Source organism: Pholcus phalangioides, unplaced genomic scaffold (genome assembly GCF_987345545.1).
Source record: "Pholcus phalangioides strain wild (caught in Gottingen) unplaced genomic scaffold, Ppha-v1.0 ptg000004l_1, whole genome shotgun sequence".
Lineage (NCBI taxonomy): Eukaryota > Metazoa > Arthropoda > Arachnida > Araneae > Pholcidae > Pholcus > Pholcus phalangioides.
Genome location: NW_028301597.1, coordinates 26208724 through 26231054, shown reverse-complemented (window position 1 = coordinate 26231054; position 22331 = coordinate 26208724). Strand labels below are relative to the sequence as shown.

At 34.5% G+C, this 22331-nt stretch overlaps 1 protein-coding gene across 4 annotated transcripts in view; it reads right to left on the bottom strand.

The window, feature by feature from the left end:
* The window catches only part of LOC149087002 (sodium/potassium-transporting ATPase subunit alpha-like), an 82343-nt gene that overhangs the window by 36653 nt on the left and 23359 nt on the right, over positions 1–22331 (bottom strand). Inside the window, exons 1-2 of one of the 4 annotated variants that reach the window (XM_089231217.1) lie at positions 21646–21780; positions 19126–19220 (exon numbers count right to left, since the gene is read on the bottom strand). The exons of 2 other annotated variants lie outside the window; for them this stretch is intronic. The gene's annotated coding sequence lies outside the window, so the exon portion shown is untranslated. Of the gene's footprint in view, positions 1–19125; positions 19221–21645; positions 21924–22331 lie in introns of those variants that run through there. One more of the 4 variants, XM_089231215.1, reaches the window with a different exon arrangement.

The following is a 22331-nucleotide window of genomic DNA, read 5'->3' as shown; positions in this document are numbered from 1 at the left end:
AAAAGAAAAATGCATTGTTGAATCCGATTCCTGTGTATTACCATGATGAAACCAGTCGTAGGATATATAGAGAGGGAATCGGAAATGAACGCCATGCGTACGCATAAATTAACAGACATAGAGAAACAGTCACACTTCTTCTCGGGATCTCCACGCATAAAATGCATCCAATTACCACTCGAGTCTGGTGGAATTCATAAAATAAAGAATAACCCTCATAGAAAGAAACATGAGATGCAGAAGAGTATGTGGCAGGGAGAGAAACACGCGCATACACACCCAAAAGAGAAAAAAAAAGGTTATCTATTATAGACGAATGTAGAAGCACATTCCCAATGTCTGCAAAAGAAAAAAAAATATTCATTACATTCAATCGATAGTATGGGTAAGATAACTGCACACCTTTCGGAAATGAAAAACCATCGAAATCGTCCGAGACTTTACCCACGGATATGTCTAGCGAAACCCATTCAAGGAAATGGCCTTACTGTGATACCGGAATGGTGTCTCCGTGAAATAAAATTCAATGTGCTAATGAATTTCGTAACCGCATGAAGTTTTGTCGATTTCGTTTTTCATTTCTTGTCCTCTACAAATTGGATTTTTTTTTTTACATATAATAATCTATACACAGGGTATCTTTAATCAAAGTTAGCGTGTTCTGAGCTGTCTACAGCCTTACTACAAATCAGAAAGATATGAAACTTTGACATCTTGTCTTGATGAAGGGAGGAAAAAGAAATCTAGAGTAAGAAAAAAATCATTTCCGACATTCAATACTTTTTGTTTTTTCCAAACCGAGCACAACTCAGGTCTATCGCCATAGGCAATTTACTACCTAGTGAGTTGTGCCGGAAGTGTGTGTGTGTGTGTACCTATCAGTCTGAGTGCGTATCTAGTGTTGTGTATGATTTTTCAGTGCTGCCATTTTGTCTCAGAAATGAGTGATGTGTAGTGACTGAATATTTGTACTGTTTGTAGGACTGCAGCTCTCTGTGGCGAGACTTTTTAACGGGGAGATCGGCTCGCATTTGCGCCTCGGAGTTGGGAACCACAGAAAACCAACTTCAGCCAACCACCACTGTGGCGACGGTGGGGCTCGAACCCGGGTCCCCGCGCGACATTCAATACTGTACGGGATATTCTCTATGGAAATTGTTCTAGAAGATTTTTTTTTTCAGAATCGGCAATAAATTGTAGGTCCCGGTCTAATTAGCCCTCGTGTGCAGAAAATGACAGTGGTGCGACAAACATGACCAAAAAAAAAAAAAAAAAATAGATCACATTTCCATTAAGAAGTTCCTAAAGTAAGTGATAGTTAAGGCAATAAACAGTTAACACGTCAACTTTAATTACACATACTTTCCAGATCAACACTGTATTCAGACGAAAATCAATTATCAAAAATTGATCGCTTTCATAACCTCTTATAACCGGATTACACTATAAAAGTGTTACAAAAGTTCATTTATAAAATTGAAAAATACAACCAATAATCCTATTGGTTGCTCAAATGTAAAAGATGCGCTTATTGGTTGTATTTTTCGAGCTTTATAAATGAACTTTTGTAACACTTTTATAGTGTAATCCTTTTGGCCTATATGAACTCATACTTTCCCTTTTTGTTCAAAAAAATTTCCCCAGGTGATAATATTCAATTATCATCCTGTACAGATAGTTGCATACAAAAATTATTTATTACGTTATGACGGTTTGTTTCACATCAAAATTGCTGCATATACAGCTAGTATAATCATCCCATACTGACGGTGGAGTCATCGACATCTTGTAAACGCTTGGAATCGACTTAAAACAGTAGGTTTGTAAGGGCCACCCCCCCCCCCCCCGTCTTAAAAGAAAACAACACAAGAGAAACTAAAAGGATGTGTCATTTCTGAAGATATCTCCCGATGAAAAAGGCAAAAGATTACAGCTTACAGAGGACCCGTTCTGTACCAGAAGAGAAAAATTGTTTTATATGCTAACTTAATCCATTTCTATTGATTTAAAATGATCTTTGAAGGCTAGAGAAGTAATCGGAAATTCTCTAAAATAAGCTCTTCGTGCCTATCTAAAACGTGGTGTGCCCCCCCCCAAAGGTCAATCCTGAGTACGCCCCTGCTTGAGGATGATGCTCATACAAGGACGATGCCAAAATGAGATATGCGCGTGCAGACTAAATTGGCTTGATTAGTAGAAGTACCCTCATAAACAAAAGGTGTCCCGCTGTTTATGTAAGTTCGAAGACAGCCCTGAAAAAGGGACACAAAATCACTTAACATCATCCTCACCCTGCCACTCGTGAATAACAAGGCGGAACAATTAGAATACTCAATTCTTATGTCGTATACCGAACTCACGACGTTATGGATCGACACCGCAATCAAACAAGCTGCTTTCAAGAATCAGCATGGCTGACTCGAGTACGGTGGTCTTCTCTCGCTCGCTCCCCTCACCTTTCTACTGGTGATGATGATGGTCACACCCCGTCTTCACGTTTCAAAAAAATGAAGACGGTCTTAACCCTTTATTTGGCATTGTTGCTTTCATATATACACTTCCGAAACCTTTTGATCCCAGTAAATTTTGTATACATGAGTGATGCCAAAATCATGCATTAATGGAAACGGAAATTAATGTAAGAAGTAACACTCTCTAGAACTTATTAAAAGTGATAATTCGGCATTTATTATAAATTTAAAATTGATGAAAAATTACAGCAAAAAAATGGGAATAAAATAATTCAGTAATCAAAAACAAACTTGCATCATTTTGCAACTTTTTCAAAAATTCGCGGGAGTTCCAAGAACATTAAACGCCCCTTTAACGTGTAAATGATGCGATATTTAGGAATCAAAAGTTTTCATGTCTCATTTCAGCTAGCACAGGCTAGTTTGGAAAATATTTGTTGGATTTAACATTTCACAACCTAAGGTTTTACTTGTATAGCGCGAGATTCTCACGCAGTTTTTCTTCGCATACTTCAATGTTTACCAATATTTGCCTGGTTAAAGGAAAAATACAACTTTCAACGCAGCTTATCAACTTTGAAAGAAAAACGGTAGTAAATTGCCATATTTGCTATAGATCGGGATTTCGCTCATCCAAGAAATTTTTTTTTTTGTTTGTGCATACACTAGTGGGAATAATACGGAATGCAACTAGTACATATGAAACAGAAGACCAGGAAGACAATATTGATATCTGATTGCAAATGTGGAAGACACCAAAAGGGAGTTGAAAAATAAAGAGAAGAGAAAGAGACGATCTGGTGGATCTTTTGATGTTTCGTAATCTATAAATTGTGGTATCAATGGCTACACGTTTTCTCTTTTTCTATAAAACAAATTCCCGACTTATCTCCAAGGAGATAAAAGTGAGAAAAGATACATAAATATATATATACACGGTCTTTTGACCTTTCCCTACCACTTATGTAGCAAACTGTGTCCTTGATAATATTTCCCGTCTATTTAATCTCTGTGGAGACCTACATCTCCTGACACTTGGTTAATGTTTTGAAACGAACAGCAAAAATGTCCTCATACGTTATGTTTTAAATGTATAATATTTTTTCTTCCAAGCGAATGAATAAAATGGTAATTAGTTTTCCGGAAGAAACGATTTCGAATTCTTCTAAGGGATTAACGATAAAAAAAGGGCATTCATAAAAATTGCACATCCATTAAAAATAACAAAATATAAATTTCATTTTTTCGAAATTATTTTTCTGGAAAAATCAAATATTTTATGGTTTCAAGAGATCTTTTTTTTCCCCAACGGATATTGGCTTCTTCCTCATTGATTTTAATCCTTGAGTTATCATTGGTTGCCATTGTAGCCGTGACTGTATACGATGATCACGGTATGTCCGAGTTTTTTGAAGCTATTCAAGTCAAAATTTCTTGATGCGAGTTTGCCAAAGGCAACGCTGTTACGAAAGAGTGACAACTTCCACAATAACCACATCGAAGTCCTTAACGAGAATCCATTCATTAATCCCTTTTTCAAACCTTATTTAAGGACGAAAAATACATTTTATTTGCGAAATTCGAATCACTTTACGGTTACCGAGGCAAGGTAATTTTAACGATTTCCTTAACCACTTTACGATCAAGGAAGTAATATTGCGTCCAAACACCCGTGGAAAAAATTCAAACAAGCTCTCCCTGTTTGTTTTCTTTCCTCTCTCCTCATCATCGCGAGGCTTTGTTGTAACCCTACGAAAAGTTGTTCGTTTTACCTTCCTTTTATTTCTATATAATTATTAGTGATTTTTCCCCCTCATATGATGTATCCTTCTAATATAAACATATATGAGGGAAAGAGAACAGGTAGCTTGAGGGTTAAAACAGAGAAATGTACCTCGTAAATCTATATATATACACTATGTTATCTCTATCCTTTCTCTTATCTATACTTATCTATTATACTGTTTTCTTTTCATTTGTTTTTTTTCTTTTTTCCCCTTCACCTACTTTCCCTTTTTCCAACGTGCGGTTAGGTTAGGACAAGGTTACAATATTTATCACCCAATCGTCAAATAGAGATCATCAAAAATTCTTGCCAAAACCTTGTAAACGAAGCGGTTAAGCTTCTCGACAATATTTTTTTGACTCCAACATCTAGTATCTTAATAACCAATTTCAAGGCGAGAATGCGGACCTCTTCCCCTGTTTAGGTGAAGAGGCTATAACAAGTCCCGTTACTTTTTTTTTGCGCGTTCTAGCTTCTATAGTCCGTTTCAGGTTAACTTTGCAGTGAAGAGGAAGCTACGAGGGAACCTCATCACTCATTGCTATGGCAACAAAAGCCTCTTAACCAATGTATCGATGCGCGGCCTCGGTAAGGTATGGACGATTTCTAGGATACCGCGAAAATGTCGTTGTGGTTGCTATAGATTTTTGGATAGTGGTAACCAATATTTTTTTCTAATTTAAAAATTTCAAACGAAGAAACATCGGTTCAAAACGATATTTTTCCTTTTTTTTCACAAAATCATTAAAAAAAATTGCAATATTCTGTATAAATGGTCATCATAAAGCTCCGATTTATGGGAACTTTATTTTGCGGCGAAGGAGTACACTCTCTACCTTTCTCTCCACTGCAAAGTTAACCTGAAACGAACTATAGTGTGGCGACCGGCCTTAAAAGAATCTCCCCACAAAGAGCAATCAGGAATGCAACATTTAAAATTCATGCATAATACCACAGGTAAAGCAATCTGCTTAGATGATGTTTCCAAATTCGTAAGATAGATGGCATCCAACACATGATATATAGTATTTCTCGAAAACAAACATATCGTTAGGTACACAACAGACAACCCAGCACATTCGACACGCACCAATTCGTTAAAAGACTCTAAGAGAAATTTTATGAACTCATCTGCTTATATGAAATGCATGTTAAATACTTTTTGACATACAATAGCGCCATCTGTTGAAAAAACATAACTATTCCGATTTTTTTTATTATGGAAAAAATAAAATCCTAGATGTTTCTATGCATATCTGTGAAAAGCGAATCTTTCTATTGTACATATTCAAAAAGTTATTGAGTTTTCAAAAGTCTTGTGACTTTTGGATCACCCTGTGTGTGTATATATATATATATACATAAAATACAAAGCAAAGACAATATAACGAAAATAAAGCATCCAACTGTGCAGCTCTTCGGGAACTATTCGGCCCGTCTTCGAGCTGAATAAAAAATGAAATTTCTGCGTTCAATAAGTAACAAGCATGCTTTGTAAATATATTTCAGATTTTCTTCAATGAATGTTTCAAACTTTGATATGGAATTCGCCAATAAAAAAATTTCTTCCTAGGGAGCTGTCTATTTATTGTCATGTTATATAATTCTTCTCAGAATTCATAACAAACGGTTGGTCCCCCGCAGACTGGTCTCATCCCATAATTTATACTTTTTTGAATGAGGTATATCTTTCTTTTTGGCATTGAAATAAATGAACATGTATCTATCTGAGGTTCCATCGTCGTTATTAATGAGAAATTTTAAGTGAAAATTATCCTTTTATGCACATAGATTAGACTTAGATCAAGTACTAAAATAAATTTCTGATTTAAGTTTGTATTGTTATAGTTCATTATTTTAAATTTCATTCGATTGTAAGTGCAAATTAAAAATTTGATGTTATCGTGGTAACTTCTCCATGTACTGTTATAACAGAAGTTACTCTTGATTGGATCCATGCACGGAAAACTGTTTTTAGAATTTGTTTTAATAAAGATTCTTCTTATATGAACAGTAAAAGACATCGACATCTTCGGCAGATTTTAATACTAGGGTTTGAGAAAGCCAAAAGATAACTTAGTCGGGACCAGCTTTGAAAACATTGATGAAGGCAAAACAATGTTAGTTTTGCAACGATTTTAAAGTCCCATCATATCGAATTAATCTTATAAGTAATTTTGATCAATTAAATTATAACACTCTCTGAAAATCCACAGTCCTTTCCTCTCTCATCTAAAGTGTTTTCTTCATTAGGACCTTACGCATACATACCCATATGCAACACACACGTTTTCGGTATAAAATTACAATATTTAAATCTGGAATAAATTTAAAGCTCTTAGGAAAAATGCAAATTCGTGAAAATTTCTTGACACACGACCCTCCTACTATTTCGTTCAAGCTCCTTGAATAACAAGGGCAAGAGAAAAGCTCTCTCTCGCTCTCTCTCTTGTTTTATATAACACCATCGTCTAGTTGTAAGAGAGGAATTTATAATTTCCTATCGGGCATGTTTTGTTCGGAACATGGCCTCCAGCATGTTTAATACAAAATGTTCTCGTTGTTAGACAATATATATAGTTCTGCTATACGCGTATTATTCCTCGGAGTACCATACCATTATAATAATATTGATTTTCCCCAAGAGGTAAATATCACTTTAACAAAACACGTAGTGAGAAAGTCTTAAAAATTCTAATATTAACGAGTTGTGGCAATATGTGCATAAATTTACGATATTTTTCTTAAGTTATTTTAAGTTAGGTTTTTTCTTAAAGTTTATTTATTTAAACAAATTATTTTTTTATAGTTTTTTTAATTCAGAAAAAATTTATGAAATCTGTTATGAGAAAAATCTCTCTCTCGTGTTTCTAGATATTCCTTTCCTCTAATAATTACAAGATTTTTTTATTTTTATTCGATGGCATATTGATAATCTCAGATGCTGAGGAATAACTGGATCATTGGATTTATAGATACCGTAAACGCGAGCTACTTCGGCCCTAGAACCCCTTTTTTTGGCCCAAAACGATAAAATAATAAAACGCAATCTTATATAGGGCCTACTGTAGAAAAAAAAAATTCGAAACTAGTTGTGGTAGTTTTTGCTAAGTAGCAGTAGTAAGCAAGGCAACTGAGTGCATCGGGTATAGCCGTAGACTAAAGATATAAATTCTAACTCTGTGGGTATAGCCGACTAGGCAGCAACAGTGTATGTATGCTGTGATTGCACGTGTTTTTTTCACCTCTCGAACTTTCAACTGTAGGGGTTGTAATCTAGCTTTGTCAAGTAGGGCAGGTTCCTGATTAGAAACACAAATTAATATTTTTAGCTGTAGTATGATTAAAATTTCGTTTGATCCTTCATTCTTTCCGAAAACATTAATTTGAAATTTAACTCTGGTAACTTCAAAAATACACCCAACTTTAGCTAAAATGTTGGGCCAAAGTAGGTCATATTTTTGCAACCATTGGTAATTTTTTTGTGAGTGCATTAAACCACTTCATTTACAAACGATTGGAAAGAAATTCGGATAATCTGTTTGACGAATCGGTGATAAATATGGTAACTTTACACTAACAGCATGTTAGAAAAAGAAAAGAGAAGGAAGGAAAGAAAAAATAGAAAGTAAGAAAAAAAACAAATGAAAGGAAAAAAGTATAATAGATAAGATAAGAAAGATATATACTTCTCTATTATACTATACTCCCGCTCTTTCTCTCATCTGTAATAGTTAAGAGTGTAGGTACGAAGTAGATTTCTCTTTCACCCTCACCTACCTGTTCTCTTTTGCTCTTACATAAGTAGAAAGATACATCACCAATCTTTTTTTCCTCGTAGGGTTGCAACAAAGCTTCGAGGTGATAATGAGAGAGGAAAGAAAACAGAGAACTTTCTTGAATTTATTCCACTGGCGTTTGGATGTAATATTACGTCCATGATCGTAAAGTTATTAAAAACATAACTATACATTGAATAACTATGTTCTTTTTTTTTTTTAATGTCCATCCTATTTCAAGTTTTCGTTCCCAGACTGGAAAGATGGCATATATAAATACAGGCATTACCCTGGAATTCGAAGTTATGCAGACTACAGCAATGACCACCTTCAAAACTCGTTAGATGCAATTAGATCTGTTGGAATAAACCGAAGGTAAGCTGCAGATAACTTTAAAATACCTCGAAGCACCATTACAAACAAACTTATGTACTTTATGAAAACCACGTCCTCCCAAGGTTTTAGTGCCGATGAAGAACTAGTATTTGCTAGTCACATTGACAAAATGAGTGATTATTGATTCCCAATAATTAAGCCTCCAAAGCCTGTTAAAAGAAGTATTTTTTGATCAATTTGTAAAACAAGATTGTTAAGTGAGAATTTAAAACGAAAAAAAAACAAAAAAAACATGTAAATATTCTATTTTTATGATCAATACAAGGTGAAATAAATTTTCTTTATTTCATTAAAGGGTTCTTAATAAAACTTCAAAGAATCCAGGTTCAAGAAATACTCTAGCTTTTTTCATTGAATGCTTTAAGATAGGAAAAAGTGAGGTGAGCCAAAGTTACTCGCATACAAGGGTATCATTGGCTCAAAATGTTTTCATTTTTTTAATTATATTAAGTAAAAAAATCTGTTTTTTATTTACATAATATAAGATAGCCTATCGATGTAAAAAAAAACAAAAAAAAACGTTACCAGAACGTCAAAGTAGCAATAATGCTGGGTTTATTGTAAAGTGAAGTTTATTATAAAGTGAAATATATTGAAAGTTATAAAACGTTGGTCAAAGTAGCCTACGTTTACTGTATTGATTTTCACTTCAAGGGAGGCAACGAATGAAAATCAAGTAGAAGGGCAGCACGACGGGGAGTTAAGGGGGGGGGGAGCTACAGGAAGCTGCGAAAAAAATAAAGCATTTAAATGAAATATGGTAGGAAAAGGTGTGACTACTTTCAGAATCCAGCAGAACTGTCCATAGAACCAGGATTCATATTAAAGCATGGGCATAGCCAGAAGGATCTTAAGACGGCGCTACATAGAAATATGACAAGAGAAATCTTTCTGAACTCTAGCTTCGGGGAAGTGGGGGTCAAGAGGCCGAATTTATTTGTAAAAGTTTTGTTCACTATAAATTTACTTAAAAAATTGATCCGATAAGCAGAAAAGGGTCTATCTTCTGGATGAGGATGGAATCATGGATAAGACAAGGGCCACGAGGAGAATGTAAGGAGCCATGGGCAAAAAAATTTTCAGAGACATTGTTATACAACATGTATACTCCGCATATTCAAGTGTCTTTACAACGTGAATGTTTTTTCAAGGATTCCAAAAGAGCAAAAAGATCGAGAAACAGTGGTGTAAAGGAAAGGATCTTCAAAGATCAATGAAAAGATATCAGCAGTGGACCAATTTCTGAATTAATTTCTCACTTGAATTAATAACAAATTTTCATAGCATCTATCAAAAAAAAACAAAAAAAAACAAAAAAACAGAAAGACACTACATTTCAACGGGACTTTATGGAATATCTAAAAAAAGAACAGAGAGATATAGGATCCATATATTTTCTTCTTCGCGTATATTTTAATGGCTGTGTTTGATTATTAGGTGAACTTGAGAATTTCTAGATATTCTTGAGTTCAGGAGCGTCTAGAAATATGCAAAATCCTCCCATACACATACCAAGGCTAAATTTGGAAATTTCGCCAAAAGGAAAATAAAACGTGCTCTTTATCCCATAGAGATTCACAATTCGAATGAGGTTAATTTCGTTCTCTCGGTCTTGGCCAACTTCCTATCAACTCGAATTCCCTCTTTCATACTCAACGAGCTGCCATTAGAGACTCTTGTGCAAAAACAGTTTTGGGAAGGAGGACCTAATGCAACCATCAAGATGTGTTGAAAGCTTCTTATATAACATCCAAATGAAAACAAATTTTTCGTGATTGCCGCGGTGACTTGGTTTGATGAAGATGAAACTGGAAATGATCAAGATGTTGATCTTGATTATACGTAGGTGATGGTTTTTACTGGATGCACACACAAACTCTCAAATCTCTGTGTATTTCCGCATTTTCTTTTCATGTCTTCGAATAGTTTCATCGGTATATTTCTTCGTTCAACAAAGTGTCATTCCACATTATCACGGATGAACTGAGCGTTTGTTATTTCACCTGTACATGCTGCTCTCGTAAATCTCCGCGTGTTTTCGCGACTACGAGCCGCCAGTGTCTTCGAAAAGAGTCGTACATCTTCTTCCTCTGTCTCCTTTCCCTTAATCCTAAGATATTTCACCAAAAATAAAAAATTCGTGAGAGATGATTGAATTGTACGACGTCAAACTCCTTGAATGAATCATTAAGCAGGATTCGAAGCTCCGACCCGGGCAGTAATAAAATTTTCCAGCCGACTCGTTATAATGTGCACAAGTAACGTCACAGCTGGTCGCAGTTCATAAATCAATTTCTTAATAAATGCCAGATTCGCGGATGATCGATTAATGTGTTCGTGTTCTTCTTCCTCCTCATCGAGCCAATTTCCAGTATGTGTTGTGTTCACCTAAATATCATGAATACCATGATGACAACGACGGATGACCTCTCGTAATTATTATTTTATTTTTCGTCAAAGCAATCCACGTCATCTAATTTACATACCCAATGAGGTTACATTCATGTTCAAGAACTCGAAAATTCCATGTCAATGACCATCAATTATACGATTTAGAATATCCAAGTCGGCTTTGTGGATTCACGCAGTAAATTTGCATGATAATCATATCACTCCGAAGTAACTGCTTATATTACGTCGATCAATATCCAGGGCCGCTTTTTCATGTAAAAAGGTGCATATAAAAATTCCTTAAGTTTTTTATCGACATAACCAAAAAGTTACACAACTAAGGTCCCATATCGTTGATCCTCATAATTATTCCAACCGGTATTCACAGAGTCGCCCTTAGGGGTGTGCTACAGGTGCGGTCGCACCGGGCCCCGCGGTTTTGGGCGGCAATAGAAGTGGAAAAATATACATATATCAAATACGGCACACTTTTCTTTGTAGTAAACAAGGTGTCTGAACTTCAACTGATTAGATTCTGGAATTTTCATCAATTTTGGAATTATTTCTTTCATCAATTTTGGAATTATTTCTTTCATCAATTTTGGAATTATTTCTTTCATCAATTTTGGAATTATTTCTTTCACCAATTTTGGAATTATTTCTTTCATCAATTTTGGAATTATTTCTTTCATCAATTTTGGAATTATTTCTTTCATCAATTATTTTTTATTAATTCTAAATTTCCATCACTTCTGGATTACCATCAAAACTGGAATTACTTCTGTCATTAATGCCGAATTTTGATCAATTGTTTATGGATCAAAATTTGACCCGAACTTTATTTGGATTTTCATTTGTGCTAGAATTATATCTTTCAATTATTTCTCATTTTTAATTCATAAATTCTAAATTCTCATTAGTTCTCAGATCATTAGGCCTTAATTTTTTAACCAGTTTTGAAAAATTATTTGTTTCACTGATTTAAGATTTCATTCAGTTCTGAATTTTCATTAATTTTTGTGTTAAATTACATATAATTGTGCCTATATTTTTTAAGTAGATATTTTCAGCATTCCTGTATATTCTGTGATAATGCATGAATCGCTTTGGATGCTTGATTCCTCTCCCCAACAAAATATATAAAATCGGGGTCAAGGAGCCCCGAAATTATTTACACACCAGGCCCCCGTGTCTGATAAGGGCAGTCCTGGGGTACTCAGAACCTTTTGCGAACGAGCCTCAAACTGTACAATGTCTTCGCGGTAACAATCGGGTTATTGGACGCAAAGCATTTTCACGGGTGGCTCCCGCAAATTTTCCGCATTCATGAAGGATTAATTACAAACGGGGTTATCCAGAAAGTGAAAGAGGTGATAATTTGTTGGCGTACAGTGAATGACAGCAGCATCTTGCACCATCTCATTCTTCACCTCTTCTATTCCCTGGACTACCGCCTTCGTGGGAAATCCACCTTAAATGAGACAGACTTGCGGCAGGGAACGTCAGAATTCTCTAGTCCAATGCCGCTGATTTTTAACGCCTGGACATTGCATAAAGAGCACGTTTGCAAAAGGTACCTAATGCCAATGAGGGATTACTTTAAAGCATAATGGTACGTGACAATTGCTGTATATGACCTTTCTATTGGTGACGATCACGAAACAGTAAGAACTATTTTGGTTAACTTATATAGATTGGGAAAAAAATTCAAAATAAATCGTATTTGTGAAATTTTTTTTTCACGGGACACATTCTAAACAAAAATTGAGATGACTAGTCCCATAACAAATAATACAGATACAGACATAGGAGATATATGTATATGTCGTAAGGAGAAGGTACTCGGTTGGTTGCTACAACATAACACACAAAAATCAGTCCAACGACCATCACCGAAGCTATAAATGGTGGATCCAAACATAGCCTCGAGCACAGCTGCAACTCGTTCTGCCAGGAAGACGTTATTTAGATAACGGTAGCTGGTCTCGTCTATGTATGATATGTGTGTGTTAGAAGCAAAAAGGAAAGAAATAAAAACAAAATTCAATGAATGTACCACAACACACTTTTATCAGTTACAAAATGGAAAAGATAAAACAAGAAGAAAAAAACGAATCTTTCTGGAAATCATTCAAAAGCGAAAGGTATCCATCCTATCTTCACAATGAAGGAGAAGGGTTAATGAGTATTATAAAACTGTAGTTTGGTGTTGTTTTTATTATTGTTGTATCTCTCCTCACTCTTAGGATGTATGTCAAACACAATGAACATTCATTTCCACGAAAGTAAAAGAATACCGTACTCAACATTACGTACTACCGAGGTAGGCATTAAATGCACATTCCGTCATGGGAATCGTTTTAACGCAAAAATAATACCTTTAGCACACATTTTGTGATAATGCAATTTCTACCTTGCGTTTTCATGTAACATAATAATTACATATTGAACAATCGAGATTATCACGCATCCGACCATCTCATCAATAATCGGTTAAAAATGCTGGCTAGAAGGATATAAGCATTGCGGAAACTTTTCCTCGTCGTAATCGAAAAATATTGTACGTAATTTATCAACACTGCGTTTCTATAAATACAACTGGAACTGCTTCAGGTGTTGAAAGCGAACTATAGTGATACGGGCCCGGAAACCATACACTAAAAAACTGTTTGGAAAGAAGACAGGCGTGCTAAAAGATTGAGCATTTTGCCCTCGGGTATCGAGTCTACGCCAGTCCACAAAACAGCGTGGAATGATCGAGAAAAATAAAACAAACGCACATTGTGTGCTTTCTGTACGGATTTTAAATAACTCAAAAAAAAAAAACCACTCACTTGTGCACTAAAAATATTTAAAAAATAATTTTCAACCTGTTGGACATACATATAACCCCTTATAATTATTTTTTTCTGAGCTATTCGAGTTATGTAATTCAGCGGACCGTGGAGGATATCCTTCCCGTCCTCGAAACATTTTGCCCATTCATGTAGTCATTACATAACTGAAGGGTTCGGCCGAACAACGGTCTATGTTACATCGGGTTTTTGTGACTGAATAACGACCCATATAGCTTACATTACATGTTCCTCAAGTAAGATCTTGTCAGTGTTATCCGAAAATATAATTTTGGGGAGTAATTTTACACTCCTCTATAAAATTTTAAGAGGTATTTTAGTGAATCGAGGGGTATTTCTTTATTCAGTGCGAAATAACAACATTAAGAAAAATTATCTAAATTCGAAAGAGTATTTTCACTCCTCAACGAAATTTGGAGTTAAATTGAATTTTGATGCGTAAATCACGTATCTAGATACGTATTGGCAAACACTGGTTCCTGCAGAAACCAACACATGTCGTTGTTATGCCTGCCACTTTACATAACTGTAATCGTGAGTTCTATGTCACCATTGTATTCATCGTTTCTTCAGTGTTCCATCGTTTCTACCGTCTCCCAGACGGAATAACGGTCCATGGAACTTTCAGGCAAAAAATGTTTCCCTAATTCAGCGATAACTTTTATTGCGTCTTGTTTGAAAAAATGACGTAGAACGTTGTTCGGCCGAACCCTTGTGAATTTCAGATTTAACCAATAAAACATCGTCTTTATATTGGTTTTCATTTGCCTTAGACTAGGGCTGGACAAATCGCAAGAAAATCTAGCACCAAAAAGTTTTCACCCATCCAAAATAATGCTTCTTTTAAATTTTTCAGGGCATAATGACCCTCTTTCATATTGGCAGACATGCTGCTATAAATTACAAACATTTTGTGCTGATTTCAGCCTGCAATTTAGTAACTACAAAAAGAAAATTTTATGCACCAATACCAATTTTTTAGTCGCCATGGCTACCTGACACCTGGAATTTATCAAGCCCTGCCTTAGACGCCAAAGGTCATCTCATTTTCCACCGTTCCGTGAAGTAGTTGAACTGTTTTCACCGGTCTGCAGGTGTAGAAAGGTTTAAGACCAATGATCTAATTCACACACCAAACGTGATTCTGATTACATTCATGTTCACGAGTATTTTTTTTCATTTCTTTTAAAAATTTAAAATTATTAATTTGGGTGAATTAAAGGGTAAGCTGTTTCAAATAATTGGCATCGATTCACCCAGTAAGACAAACATAAAAAAATCAGAGTACATTTCACTTAGTTTCATAAACTGTTAGAGTCGTGAGACTTAAATTCCAATTAGTTAATGTATAAAATACGTACCTCGAAAAATATAAATTACCTCAATTATTTTATATACGGTTTCTAGCATAAAAATCAGCTTTGTGAATTCACGTACATTAAATTTGCACGATAATCATATCAATCTGTGGTGGTAGCAAAAGAACACACACAGACACCCTTGACAATATTTTCTATGTGACAGTCAGCGATTATGTGGTAAACATTTTACGGTCGTATAATACTGTACTATGATTTCCGAATTGAGATCAAAACTCTCATACGTATTATTTGACATTAATTAACTTAATTCAGGGAATCCAATCTTTCTACGTTCACAGCACCCTTGTCAATGAGATTAGAATTTTAAATCTCTAGTTGTACTCTTGCCAGGGACGCCTTAATAAAACCATAAACTCCCAGGCAAAAAGATGCTCACCGAATTAGACTGAAACGACAGCCACTCCAGTTAAGAATCTCTTGTATGCTCTTGAAATTAAAATTTAAAAAAAACCAAAAACTTCACCTAAACAAAATAAGGCCCTTTATGTGACTTCTGCGTTAAGACTGCCCTGGCCCACCCTACTTTATCTTGAAGTACTTTAGCGGCACCTAAATATTGTCGAATCCCGTTACAGAGCCCCCCCCCCCCCCCACACACACCCCGACGTCGAGCTAAACCAGCTTATACCAGAAATTTGTAATCAACAAATCTTCCATTTCTAGGCTTTACACGTGTTAAACGGTGATTCGATACAACGCCAAACTCTATACAGCGCCAGGATTCCGCGAAATAAATGTTAGCGTTAAATCGGGGTTCGAGCGGAGAAAAGTTGGGTTGAGAATGACCCATTTTTATCCCCCAAAACATCTCCCGACAACCCTTGACTGATGCTGGGGCACCCAAGAGTGCCGCGAAACGCCGTCTGGCGAAACACTCGGTCTTTTTAAAACCCTAAATCGGAAGCCGCTTCCAGTATAAACTCTAGCGCGCATTGGCTAAATTTACAGAAAATAAATACACAACACAGCCTAAAACTAGTCTTTATATTTTTAGCTAGAAGTCCAAACTGTATTACACGCAAAGAATGCGTGTGTATGTATAGAAATATTTTCGAGTCAGAAGTGGTTTTCCATTTTACGCAGAAGTGGGTTTTTATTTATTTTTTGGAGAATTACGACACTTTGTGTGAGCAATCGTTTTTATTTATTTATTTACTTTTAAACCGAATTTCTGTTGTTCCCACACCATACGTACAACACGATCGATTGCATGTGTCAACGTATTGCAGACACGTGAAACGAACAGACAAAACGCAATCAACGCAAATACGATTCGTTTTCCTCTTGTCGATTTTTTTTTTTTTCGCTTTTCTTTCGGAAAACAAAAACTGAATTCCTGAAGCTAAAACAATCGAACAATAAAAATTGCATAAGATTTTTTCATGGACGAAAAAGATCGATCTTCTTTTTGATTCACTTTAACTATTCCCAACAAGTAATCGATTGAAACTACGTTTCTGCACTTTCTGTTTATTTGTCCTCACTTGCATATGATTGCTACAGGCTGTCCCAAATTGTTTGCACAGCGGATATCTCTGTAACCGTTGAATTTAGAAGCACGCTTTCAGTTACAAAGATTTTTCAAAGATTTTGGCGTGCGGTTACTCAAAATATCTGAAATTTCCGAAAGGGTCATATACATGAATTAATATAAAAATCCACTTTTTAGGTTTACCCTGTGTGCTAAAACTTTCAATTAGTGGAATGTGAACGCAGCTATGAGAAGTCATTCATTCAAAAAAAATGCATATTTTCAAATGCAATATAATTGAGATATTTGGTTTCGAAGTCTCAGCATTTACCGCCAATGATACGGGGGTGTGGTTCACAAAGTGCGAAACGTAAATTGAATTCGAAATTGTAAAAACTCTGTAATTGTCGAAATAATTGTAAAAACTCTGTAATTGTCGAAATAATTGTCAGAAAATGTAATTGCTACTTATTGTGAATAAAAAATAAATAAAATGGTTGAGTTGTGTACAGCCCCTAAGAAATCATTTAATTTTAATACCTAGATTTTTTATTGCATTTAAAAATATGAATTTTTTTTTTTGAAAATTATTTTTCAGAACGGGATCTACATTTAAATAATTGGACTTTTATTTTTTGATCTACATTTCACACGGGGACTTTATGAAAAGTTCATTTCTTTATTTTTCTTATGTGTACGACCCCTCAAACAAATTTTGAGATTTTAAGTAACTACTCGTTATTTAAAACTTTTGTATTTGAAAGTATGTTTCTAAAGTCAACGTTTGCAGAGAGATATCTGCTATGAAAGCAATTTAGGTCAGCCCGTATATAGAAAGGTTTTGTTTTTTTAATTTATTCTGTTTTACCCATAATTCTCTAGGATTTGTTTTCTACTGAATCCAAAAAAAAACTTATATCTTTTATACAGTGAATAAGTTTCAAGAAATTCTCAAAAATTATAATAGAAGATGGCCTGTCACTGGAATAACTTGAAAAAGATAAAGAATTCGACAAAAATACTGGAAAAGGATAGAAAAGTTTATATTAATGCTTTTCCATAAAATAATGCTTTTCCTGGGCATTGGTCATTATATGTGTGTTTCCAATAACATACATGTATAAATATTCTCATATATATTTATATAATTTTCCAGCGATATTTTGAAATACTGAAAATTTTCAAAGAATAAAATAATTCAGACTATTTTTTCATCAAGTCTCAATCTTTCAAAGAAATTGAGTACATAAAAGAGTCCGAAACGAACTGTGGAAAATATTACTATCGTCTCCATATTCATCACATAATATTACTAAATAATCACATTCCCGCATGTACCGGTTCGTTGGGGGGTTCCGGGGGGGGGGGTGCATGTGTGGTGTAGCAGTAGTAGGTAGGGACTCCAAAAAATGGCTCGGGGATCCATGATGTTCTTAAGTCAGCCACCACGTTGGGCAATTTGCCTGTTGTGGCGTTGTATTTGTATTTGTATTTGTATCAGAAAAATGTTAGAAGAAACATATCACCCCTCCCCCCTTCTTCATGCTGGAAGCACGAATGTGAAAATTTGCACTTTTTTTTTATCAGCTGTGGATATCTTATTCGACTAAGTTTTACTTTAAACGCGCGAATGTGTATCCCTATTAAACACATGTTACAAAATATTTTGGGAAAATAACTTTCATAGAGTAACATGGGTAGAATAAACATATATTCAAACGTCAAGTCCCACGTACTTTTTTTTCCTCCCAAGGATATTGCACATTCGTGCTTCTAGCATGAGGTAGGAACGATATATAAAACGAAAGAAGCGATAAAAACTAAAATTTAGTTTATATATAATCTTCACAATCCTTCCTTTTTCCTGTTATCTGCCAATGGGCATGAATATTGTGGATTTAATGCAAATCGTCATTGCGTGAGTTTCATTTATTTTTCTTCTAGTTCGTTTGGTTTCACATCTTGCTTCTAGTGTTTACTCAGAGGGGAAGGGAGGTGAATCATAACTTTTCAATTTATATTTTTTAGAAGAAATTGTCTCACAAACCTATAAAGGACCTAGAAATTCTTCAAACGCGGCTTCCTCAGATTGAATTTTCTGAGTTTGTCCCTAGAATGAAAACAACTAATGTTCCAAAACCTATAAACGCTAGAATTTTGGAGTAATGTTCATACGGCAAGAACGAACTGAACCTCCGTTGACATTCGACTGATTTTCTGTTCACGAATTTAAAGGATCGCTAAAAAAATTTAAACATTTCAACTCAAAATAATTCCTACTGGTCAGAGATTGCTTACTAAAGCACAAATTATTGCACTCTATAAAATTAATTTTATTTGCTTATTTATCCTATAACTACCGAGAGTGAAAGCCATAAAATTTCTGAAAAATTATTTTTTTTAATGTCTTTTAAAAATTTAAAATTATCAATGTGGATGAATCAAAGTGTAAGATGTTTCAAATAGTTGGCATCGATTCACCGTGTAAGACAAATATTCAAAAAATCAGAATATATTTCACTTAGTTTCAGCAACTGTTAGTCATGAGACCCTCTTAAATTCTATTTCCTAATGTTAATGCATGAAATACATACCTCTCAATCGATTGAAGTTACGGTAGATCTGCGATCAGGAAATTTCCCCCTATGCTTCTACAGAGATTACAACTGACTCTGACTGATTCTTCCTACTGGAAAAGACACTAGCTCTGAATTACGTCAGAAGTTCACAGTTACGCAGCACAAATTCACGGGGGAGAATCCTCCCCCCCCCCTTCTTTATCGATATCAACCTCGTTTGCATGCTCATTGCATAAATGCACATGCAACCAAGATGCCCAACTAATAATAAAACAACACCGAGAACAGATGAACAATCCATACACACGTCTGGTGCAATATCCTTTTTTTTCTCTCTTACTCGGTCTCTCTCTCTTATTCTTCTGATCTTTGTACCAGGTGGCACCTGTACCAATACAGCACTATCAAGGACATATACGCATCTTAAAAGAGCAATATTTCAAGGATCGGTTATGTGACTTGCACAGAGCAAACGTTTTCTTATCTGCTATCATAAGCAATATCACAATGCTAAAGGATCACAAGTACAAAGATGTTAGATTTTATTTATTCATAAGCTCATTATATCGATTGCATGTCCATGAATTTCAAGAGGAATGCTAATCTCAAGGGCACGTATAAATCTGGTTTAAACTTTATGGGATATATCAACGAACAACTGAGGCTAACTCGCGTAGACTTGAATATAATATAACAAGAGTTACGTGTGATATACTGATAAATCAATTGCATATTTATTTTATATTCGACAACCTCTTTGACCTTGAAAAATTTAAGATAAATATCCGATTTATATTGTGGTGTTTTATCATTTTACAAATCTTCATATTATTCTTCTTCGGTTACGTATTGATCGGCTTGTGATCCAGATCCTTGATCAGTATTTCCTTTTTCTGTCCCATTAATTGGCTATTTTTAGAAATTTATAAAGACATTTTAGTAAATCGTTGTCGTAAAATAAACGTAAATATTGTATAAAGAATAATTATCACCCTTTTCAGACTCAAGTATTAATTTTTTTAGAATTTTCAAAATGTTTTTGCCTTCTCGATTCTCAAAAAATGCATTAAAACAAATGTTTCAGCAAATGTTTTTTCTTTTCAAATTTTCAACTTTTTATTTATTGCTTTTTTTATTGTGAGGAAATACTTCACTTCGTTCAATTTTTTTTGTGCCAAGATGATGCAGGATATATTAATATCTTTTTCACAATTTTTTTATAGAATTTTATTGCTAAATTTTATGTAATAAATCACACTTTTTCTGGAGGTATATTCTCCTGGAAGCCGTCTTAAAAAAAACCAAAACCCTGAAATTTTTACTTAAAGTGCTGCCCTCTGCTGAAAGCCCCCCCCCCCCCCCACAAAGTTCATATTCACACAATATTTCTACATCAAAACTCTCACAAAATCCTTCAAGTGTGGGCTTGAGAAAAGATGAGGGCGAAAGAAAAAATTTTACAACGAGTAAAAACGACCCTACACATTTGCAGCACCAGGGCGTGCCGTAATTAGGCAGATGCAACCAGTGCACCCGCACAGGGCCCACTTGGAAGGGGGGCCCCAAGAAGGGGCCTATAAATACAAATTCTTGCACAGGGCTCAGGTGCCAGTTACGACACTGGCACGAGGATCTGAAAGGGTTACACATAAACGAGTCTCTTGCATGTCAACACCGTCAAGAAAATCACACTGAACACTTTTAGCATTTGATATTATTGAAACAGCAGGGACTCGAAATCTTTAACGGGTCTTCATTCACCTTGGAATGTTTGGAAAAAAAAATCATCGTTGCTATACGAATTTTAAATTTTGTATTCTATTGTATAATCAAATTTTTCAGATATTTAAGATTCTATATTGAAATCATTATTTTTTTATCTAGAATTTTACATTATAATTTTATACTCTTTTCTGAAAAAAAAAAATAATGAAATAGCTTACATGTTCGAGAAAATTCTATTAAAAGTACAAAACAAAATTTAAGTCATTGGTTTGCAAACAATATGATCAATATATGATATAAATAGCTTACACTATCAAAAATATAATAAGTATTCAAAATCACGGACTTTATGGTTATCAATAAAATTCATAATTATGAATCATTGATATTTATTTTTGAACAATTTGCATAGTTTAATAAAGTAAAACATGCAAGGAACAACAAAAACGCTGTTTTTAATAAAGCAAGGAAAAAAATATTTAATATTTAAATTAGAAAATAAATTTTATTTTCATGTTTCTCGCATTCAAAAAAAAAAAAACCAGTATTAAGGAGATAATTATTCAGAAAATTTTGTAAAAACAAAGTTAAAATATGATAATTATCGAATAATTTCCTATTCAAATATTTATATATACAGTGAACAAAATTAATTAACACATTTAATGAAGATTAAATCTCTTTTTTTGAAGAAAAAAAATACTATCATTGAAGCAACCTCATACATTACGCTTACAACTTTCTCGTTCCAGATAAGAAAATAATGCTATTATTTAGTACACAGTGAATAATGGTCCACATTAGACTCACCGGTTGTTGAAATCCTAAAATATCTGAGAAGTTTTTTTTTTTTAATTGCAATGAAAAGCAGCTTGTATGATGAGCTGCCGCCGGAAACCTGCACTACCAGCAATAACGGCAGCACTAGCACGTGTGCGTATGAGAGACAAGAGAGAAAGGAAAGAGACTTATGCCGGAACCAACACACTTTCTCTCCAATCAGAAAAAAAATCCACCGAAAAAAAAAGAAAACAAAGGGAAGTGGCGAAAAGCTGCTCCACACACACATACACATCAACTCTCATTAGAAAAAGTTCTACGCTGTATCAGAGTTTGTAGAGCCCATCAATCTTATCGATATCTTCTTATAAACTTGCAAAAACTGATAACCCCCTGAAGGCACTTCATTTAACTACAGTTATAGACGCGTATAGTGTATAGTCATAACAACAATGTCTGGAATGTAAGTTACACTCCTACATTCACACGATAAATACCTTGAAATTTCCTGAAATGTTATTTTGATGAGGAATAAGTAATAATAAAAAATATTAAAAAATTGCTTTTTCAAGGTCAAGAAAATCAATAGGAAACTCCTCTGTGTAGTTTTTTTTTTTTTTTTTTTGAAGATAAGATATATTATGTGTACAAAACGGTTACACGTACACATTTATTTTTAGATGGTTTAAATTAAATACATAACGCGCATACATAAG